Source organism: Panthera pardus, unplaced genomic scaffold (genome assembly GCF_024362965.1).
Source record: "Panthera pardus isolate Hobbes unplaced genomic scaffold, ASM2436296v1 HiC_scaffold_17, whole genome shotgun sequence".
In the NCBI taxonomy this organism is placed as follows: Eukaryota; Metazoa; Chordata; class Mammalia; order Carnivora; family Felidae; genus Panthera; species Panthera pardus.
In genome coordinates, this window is record NW_026526732.1 from 120304794 (window position 1) to 120313595 (window position 8802).

An 8802-nucleotide genomic window follows, 5' to 3' on the forward strand; every position below is an offset into this window, starting at 1 on the left:
TATTTCTGGGGGTGGGGGGGAGGGAAGAAGAGAGGGGGTCCGTCCATGGAGCTGATGGAATGTGATGGAAGAAAGGGTGAGAGACCCATTATCCTTCTTCTGTTTTTTCTTTAGGTCGTTTGATTTACAAGTGTAATAACCAAGAAGTAATCAGATACAAAAACCAAGCAGAAGGGAAAACAAAAAGAAGGCACCCAGCATTGCAGAGGATAAGACCTGTCCTCAACTCGGCAGGTGACCGTGGCCAACGCACCCGGGTGTAAAAACAGGACTTCATCATTTCCAAGAATATCTTTCACTGACTTCTGTTTCTGTTCTGGGTTCTGAGTCTATAGAGAAAATGGAACCAGTTGGATGGAAGCTGAAGTTATTTTGGACTATTTCATAATGGTGCAGAGAACAGGGTATACCTAAGGTAAGTAGGTGTGTTTTTGAGATGGCTTCTTAGGGATGGGTGACCAATGCTCATGGAGGGTCTTCATGGGCCTGGTCTTGCCAGAGTCCCTTAGCCACTAAGGATCCCTTCACTGAGCTGGTCACAGTAAAGAATATGTCAGAGATAGAAAAGGGCTTCAACTCATTGCCTTTTGAAGCCCAAAGCTGCCTAACAAAGCTTTATTGATTCTGCGAAGCATTCCCTTGAGTAGAGGTAGCAAACTCATCACTTGCCTTGGCTGGACTTTAACCTCGATCGTTGTACCTCGGGCTGCATTCACGCAGAAGCAGCTAGCCAAGCTAAACATGCCAGTTGGGAAATGAGTTTCCCAGAACTGGTACTTCAGAGAATTTCAAGCACGTTCGTGGAGGCAGGAGGTATAGGTACGGCAGAAGTGAGGGGAGAACAGTTCTCAGGGAGGGTACACGACACGGTAGGGTCTGAGAGTAGCTTTATTGTGTTTCTCATATTTATTTTTCCAGGAGATAAGAAGGGTTTCCATGAGCTCTCCTAGGCTAGTTGGCCTGGCTGATAACCCTTCTAACGATCATTGAATCCTCATTCAGGGGTAGACTGTGTTTACTCATCTGATAACTCTTTTTTTTTTTTCTAACGGAAAGGCTTGGAGCCTGTTCGTAAAAGGCACTGTCCTGATTTAGTTTCTGGCCCTTCCGCTTTTTCCACCATCAGCGTTGTGTTGCTGTTTGTTCAATACTGGTGCCTACGATGGAAAAACAGACGGCAAGTTAGTCTGAGTACGGGGACGACACCGTCCATCTCTGCCACCCACTCCCTGCTTTGAGCATAGTCTTGCTGCTTTGCTCACCACACCCCTTGCTGGTGTGCTTGCTTCACTCATGCCCTGTTCCAAATCAGTCTCCTCCGTGCGGCCGGCCCGGAGAGACCGTTTGAATTGCAAACCAGGCTGTGTCACCCTCTGTTATAAATTGCTCTAATGGCTTCTCGTGGCAAGTTTAAAAATTCTTAATATTATAAATACCTCTGAATCCATTGCCCACAAGCACGGGAACATTAACGAGAACATTCGTCTCCTTGTGCATTGAGCCCCATCCCACAACGCTGCCAAACTCACTGTTCTGAGCCTTCTATTTAATTTTGCCTTGCTCTATTTAAATACGGTTTTATTATATAAATGTATTCCTGAAAAGTGTCCTGTTAAATTTCAGTTACCTTAAACATTATGAAAAGTTCATCATTCTGGGTGTCATCTTCTGAGACTTGCTTTTTTCATTGAATAGGAGACGGTCGAGATACATCCATGCTGTTGCATGTAGCTTGGATAGACTTGTTTTAATTATTCTGTAATATTCCACGCAGTGGGAGATACCATAACCGATCTTTTCTCCAGTGGGTGTCTTTGGTTGCTTCCAGAATTTTGCTCAGGGGACAGTGTTGCTGAGAACACCCTTGTACAACTGCTCTTTTTTGTTTGTTTTTTTTAATTTACTTTGAAAGAGAGAGAGAGAGAGAGAGAGAGGGCTGGGGAGAGGCAGAGAGGGAGAGAGAGGCACCCAGCAGGTGCCACACTGGCAGCACAGAGCCCACTGGGGGCTCGAACTCGCGAACCGAGAGATCATGACCGGAGGCAAAATCAAGAGTCGGCAGCTTCACCGAGGCGGCCCCCCCCCCCCCCCACCCCGTATGACTTCCCTTAAGGACAAAATTCTTCATGTGGCCTGCGAGGCTCCGCAACCCCAGCCCCACCTGTCCTATGCACCCTTGCCTTCTGCTGTCCCCCCTCACATTCTGTGCTTCTGCTGCTCTCGCCCAGGCAGAGGTACAGTGAGGGGTGGAAGAAAGAAAGAGGAGGGTGCACAAGAACTTGAAATAGCTGACCCTTCTCTTCCTTCTCGCCAATCTCACCATTTCCTGCAAATCCCCGATCATTAATCTAACTTGGGCGTATCTTCCTTGATATGGTGGAGCAGGAGGTCGCTTCACCTGTGATGTGGGTTTATAGCTCCCTGCGCCTCCCGTGCAGAGCACTTGGCCCGGTTTTCCTCTGTAGCACGCTGCGTTTGCATGGCCGGTTAACGCCTGCTCTGCGCCTGGACTCTGAGTGCGAGAGCAGGACGGTCTGTCGCCATTCACAGCTGTCTCTCCAGGACCTCGCACGGCACCTGGCACCGAACAGGAGCTCCACGTATATCGTAAGTGAATGGAGCAGTGATTCACCAAGAGTGGGGAGAGCGATCGGAGACCACGGAACGAGATTCAGCGTGCTTCTTCCTTAATCCTCTAGGGCAGGAGTTGGCAAACTTGTTTGCAAAGGGGCAGACGGTCAACGTTTCAGACTTTGCAGGCCATGTGCTCTCTGACCTTACCTAACGTGGCTGCCGTGGCCCGAAAGCGGCCGTAGTTAATATGCAAGCGAAGGAACACGGCTGGGTTTCAATACAACTTTATCTGCAAACACTGAGACTTGAATTTCACATAATTTTAATTTTCGTGTGTCATGAAGTGTGATTCTGTGTTACAAAATAGGATTCCTTTGATTTTTTTTTTTTCCCAACAGTTAAAAGATATGAGAACCAGCCTTAGCTCGTGGGCTGCCCCAAAGCAGGTCACGGGCCACAATTGATCGGAGGGCTGTGCGTGGTTGGTTGACCCCTGCTCCAGAGTAGCCCTGCACCCTGGCCAGTGCAGTGACCTTGGGTCAAGGTCAACTCTGAAGTATTATTTGTAAATAGCCAGCCACTGGGGATGGGGGATGAAAAAAGGTCCAGAGGTAGCACCTTCTTCAAAGAATTAAAAGACACTTATCCTTCCTTCCTTCCTTCCTTCCTTCCTTTCTTCCTTCCTTCCTTCCTTCCTTCCTTCCTCTCTCCCTCCCTCCCTCCCTCCCTCCCTCTGTTTCTTTTTCTTTCTTTCTCCTCTTTCTTTCTTTCTTTCTTTCTTTCGTTCTTTCTCTCTTTCTTAGCTTTTCTTGAAAACTGTCATATGGTTCTTTCGTTCCTCAGCCCTTCCATCACTATCCTTGGATATTAACATTAAAATTTACGTACTTAAAAGTGCCTCTTATTACTGCCACGTCATCACCCCAAGTTGCACGATAAAGACACTGCATATGCACTCACCTTGCTGTCGCTGTCCTGGCCAATTCATCTGGCAGGAGTGAGACACTGACGCCTGCAACTCGCCGACACTTTGACATCTCAAGGTCCCGGCCAGGCCAGCGGAACGTGGTCCGTCTACCTTTGCACGGGTGTAGGCGTGGGTCCACTGACATTACCGTGAAACCAGGAGAACAAAGCAAAACAAAACAAACAAAGGCTTCTGCTCTGCAATGTTTGTTACTATAAAGCTGTGTTGACACACTTTTTAATCTGTCAGCAGACCAACCCTGGAAGGTAGCCCATTTTGTTGGTGCGTTGACTTGTTTTTGTTCACTGAGACGGAAATATTCATTTATTGGAAGGGATGCGTATCGGGACAGCTCTGAAAAGGAAGCGGTAATGCGGGGCCCTGGCGTGCACCATCACGGACAGGAGGGAGGAAGGAAGCAGTGGGGAGGTAGGCACCATTGACCTCTCATGGCCTGACCCGCTGAAGGTGGCAGTATCTTGTGTTGACTTACGGTGTGGAAAACGTCCTCACCATATACCCCTGCAGGTAGAAGGGCACTCGAAAGATCATCCTGTTCTGTCCTGTGTACTCGGAACCTGTCCTGGTCAGTTTCTTGTCTCTACCTGAAGGCTGATGGTCTTTAAGTTCCAATTTCCCTCTCCTGGTGGACTGTGTCCAGACAGCTTTTGCTCACAGAGCAGACGTTCTCCAGGTGAGTAACACCCCACTTCCTGGGTCAGTTCTTTGAGAGGCCACGCCTGGGTGCATGCTGTATCTACCTGGCTTCACGTATCAGGACCGCTTCCCAGCCAGCCTCACATCTTGCCTGAATTCCCGTGCTAGCTGGTGTCCCTGCTTCTCCCCTTGCCCCAGATAATTCACTTTCCGTCTACACAAACTTTTGAAAGCAGGAGTCAGATCATATCATGCACTTACTTAAAATCTTCCAAAGGGTTACAGCAGATCAAGTCAACTCAAGTCAAATCACATCCAGATTTCTTAAGGTATGTTACGGGTTGAACTGTGCCCTCCCCAAATGATGTTGAAGTCCTAACTTATTTGGAGGACTTATTTGGAATCCACGTCTTTGCAAGTGATCAAGATGCACTTAGTAGGGTAAGGCCATAGTCCAATATGACCGCTGCCCTTTTAAAAGGGAAATTTGGCTAAGAGACAGACAGGCATGGAGGGAAGACAGAATGAACACACGGGGAGAATTTCATCAACAAGCCAAGGGATGCCTGAGGCCACCAGAAGCAGGAGAAAGGCCTGGAACGGTTTCTCCCTCACAGCCCCCAGAAGGAACCAAACCCTGCTGACACCTTGATCTTGACTTGCAGCCTCCAGAACTGTGAGAGAATAACTTTCCGTTCTTTAAACAGGAAGTTAATACACCGGATGGCAAAGCCCCTGGAGTATTCTTACTCCCGACCCACTGTGCATTAATGCTTCTCGATTGGGGCAGCACGGGGGGAGGGGTTTTTGGTAGCTAGAACCAGGTGCTTTACTGGCATGTAATGGGCAGCGCGGCCAGGGATGCTAGAAATCCCTAAATGCAGGGAAGAATCCCACACAATATTGCCACTCAAAGCCTCGCAGAGAATAACTGCAACACGCTGGCTGTCATTCAATTCTGTAAACCCTTCCCCCTTCCCAACAGCTCGGGGCCTTTGTACGAGCCGTTCCCTCTGCCTGGAAGGCTCCCTACCTGCTCTCCGTGTGGTTTAGATCTTGACTTAGATGCGATCTTCTCAGATAGACCCTCCAGACTGTAAATTATCCACTTGTCCGCTCAATTTCATCAGTCTTTGAAAAAAGCATTGCATTGACAGCACTATCACTATTTGATTTTTTTTAGAAAACCGACGAGATTATTTGTCTCCTCCCACCATTATTTGTCCCCTCCCACTAGAATATAAGCTTCCTGACAACAAGGACTGTGTTTGTATGCCCAGGATCTACAGCAGAGCCTGGCACGTAGATGGTGCTCACGTATAAATGTTGGTTGAATGAATCAATCATGAGCCCTGAAGCTGGAGATCCATGAAAGCCTGGGGGTCAGGGGAGGGGAAGGAAGAGATGGGGAAAAAATAGGGTGGGATAGAGGGTGGGTTTGGTAAAGTGTGGGGGGAGAGGGGAGAAGGCGTTGGTAGGGTAGAGAATTTAACAGCAGCCAGACTTTCCAGAATGTTCTCAGGCCATGGAACAAGAGTGCACAGATTCCTGGAAGAGCCTTCGGTGGAACAGCCTTGCTTCTTCATACAGGAAGGAACAGGCTTGTGGAGTTCATTATCCCCAGAATGGTGGAGCCTGGAAAACAGAACCAGCTCCTGTATGGTTTAAGAGGAACTCACGGGTGACGGTTGACTTGTTGCCTTTTAATGGGTTATTGGGGTAATTGGGAGCCAGGTGGCAAAAACCCAGCTACAGAGTTGACATCGAGAAGGACAAGCCCACCGTCCATGGAATACCCTTTCATGTCTCTGTGAGAGCCAGGACTGGGCTGCAGGGGGCCTAGACTTCCCCAGTATGGCCATCGTTGGTTTTTAGAGCCTTGTTTCTTCCTTGAAAAGATATACGATATTCAATGAGCTTCTACAAGGACCTTGAAATGGAGTCATTTCAAAGGACGTCCAGTCATGAAAACACTGTTATGTTTTTCAAGCCAGTTGCAGCCTTTACTTTTCCCTTAGAAGTCCTCTGTTTTACTTAGTTTGCTTTATATAAAGTTTCATTTTCCATCTTGTTGCACACTCAGAACTTTGGAGGCAAGAGACACGTTCTCAACGGGGCGAGAGATGGCCTGCGTTGTAACTCTATCTCTGCTGCTAATTTGCTGGGTGACCTCTAGTGTTTTACTTAACCTTGGAAGGGCCTCAATTATTCTATAGAAAATTCGACGGAATATATTACACCACAGGGGACCGGTGTGGTGAAAGAGTGCAATAATATATGTGAAAGCACATTGAGGAACTTTCTGTCTTGCCTTCCTTTTCCTTCATTTTGTTATTTCAACTCTTGCCCGAGACCCTTCCCTCCCAGGTGGCCCTCACCTTTCTTACCACCTTTCCTTCACACAGACTTCCCAAGCTTCAGTCAATCATGTCCCCAATTCACAATTTGTGATATGTTTGAGTACCAATCGCACTATTATTTGCTGAATATTGTCTTTAAAGCGGCTGGCTCACTTTTTAATTTAAGACGGTTCACTTGGAAAGGAAAAAATGGGGGCACTGGGGTGGCTCAGTCAGTTGAGTGTCTGGCTCTTGATTTCGGCTCAGGTCGTGATCTCATGGGTTCGTGGGATCGAGCCCCACGTGGGGCTCTGCCCTGACAGTGCAGAGCCTCCTTGGGGTTCTCTCTCTCTCTCTCTCTCTCTCGCCCTCTGCCCCTTCCCCACTCATGATCACACACACTCTCTCTCTCAAAATAAATAAATAAACTTTTTCATTAAAAAAAAAGAACAGGCAAAAATGTGCATCTGTATATATAACGACAACCGGACCATAAGTTTTGTCGAGCATGTTGTCTCCAACACACGTTGTATCGGTACATGTTCATTACAGCTTAAAGAATAAAAACATTCGCAGAGTCCTGGCTTAAGTACCCCTCCTCAGTCACACCTTCTCCAGTGCACCCCCACTCCGACTAAGTCGGTCCCCCTGTCACATACACTTGTTTCCTCTTCTGTGACACTCTTTTCTCCCCCAGGTGATCACCACCTCACATGTGCCTCCTCTGCTAGACTGTAAGCTCCATGTGGGCAGGAGCTGTGCTTGCACATCTAAGCTGTAGCATCACACCTGGTACATAAAAGGTATTCAGAAACATGTGCAATTAGATAAAAAGTTCATCTATGTACTGACCTAAGAGTGTGTCAAGACTAACTAGCAGAAAACTGCGATGCACGGCATGTTCTCTTTCTTCCATCCCTCTGCTTTCCAATCTGGGGACACTAAGGGTACTTGTGAGCAGCCTGGTCATAGCTCTGCGATACGTAGTTAGGAGTCTAGACACTTCCTCTATTGGTCCAAGTTTTAAGAGTTGATAGGAACAGGGTAAAGAGCTTAGGGCCATGGGATTCTCAAAGCTATGAGTTCTTGGAATGTGTAAGTAACGGGTAATTGGCAGCTTTGCCAGCCCAACAGACTTCTTCCCATATAAAGTATATTTCCACAGAGAGTGTTTTGTTGTTGTTGATCATGCCCGGGCAGTACTTAAATCTCCACGGAAGCCCCAGAGGAGGCCCTAAACCTTATCTGTACCTGTTGTTCCCTTGACCTCCCACATCTGGTTCTGTTCTAAATTTCCACAAGTTTCCAAACGTCCGAGCAAGAGATCATGGCAGACATTGTAGATGTCTTGGCAAGTGTCTGGTTCTCCATGGGTACTGAGTCCTTGACAGAGGTTTTCTAGAAAAATGATGTGCTCCTTATCTATTTGCTAATTCCTTCCACATATCACAAGACTTTTCTGTAAATTCCCATCAGTCTTGACAAAGTTATCTTGTAGACTTATGTAGTGATTTTGATGGCTGCACAGAGCTGTTTGTCTTGTTCAGAACGAAATTAATAACACCACGATGGCACCTACTTTAGCACCAAACTTCTTAAACTCTCCTAATATACTAATCAGCATGTCAGGGAAATGTTTTTTTTCTGGATAAAGACAAGCCTGGCGAAATGGATTAGACATTCACACGGCATTGCATAATTCAGCATGCCAGGGCGGTGCATACGATTTGCATTAATAGCCAGCGCTGGAAGCTGCTGCTCATAGGTTTCTCTCATTAGGTCGAATATCGAAGATTCCAGACTGTCAATCAATTACAGTAATTTCCTTTTCCATATTTATTCCATCACTATCATTGACAGCTACCATTAAGTGACATTAATACAATACAATATCATCTCGCATTTCTACAGAGCGTCTCAGGGTGCCTAACGGTTCCACTCCAGCCAAGAAATCACATTACAAAGGACAAAGTGCCCTCATTCTCGAGGTAGAAAATAGGCTGCCAACTCTGGGAACCAGTGGGAGTTGCCCAGAATCTCTGGAGATGCTCCTGACTTCCGGGCAAGGGGGTTTATTTTTTGTTGTCTGAAAATACCCGAGGCTGGGTCTCTGGCGAGTGGGGCGGCTTAGTGGGTAGTGATGACTTTCCAGGCACCCCACTCACCTACATCCCCTGCCTCTTCTCACCCTTGATTTAGGACGTGTTTACAAGGCAGAGGGGGCCCTTGTGGAAGAATGCGGTTCTTCCTTAGAAGGGCTGCAGT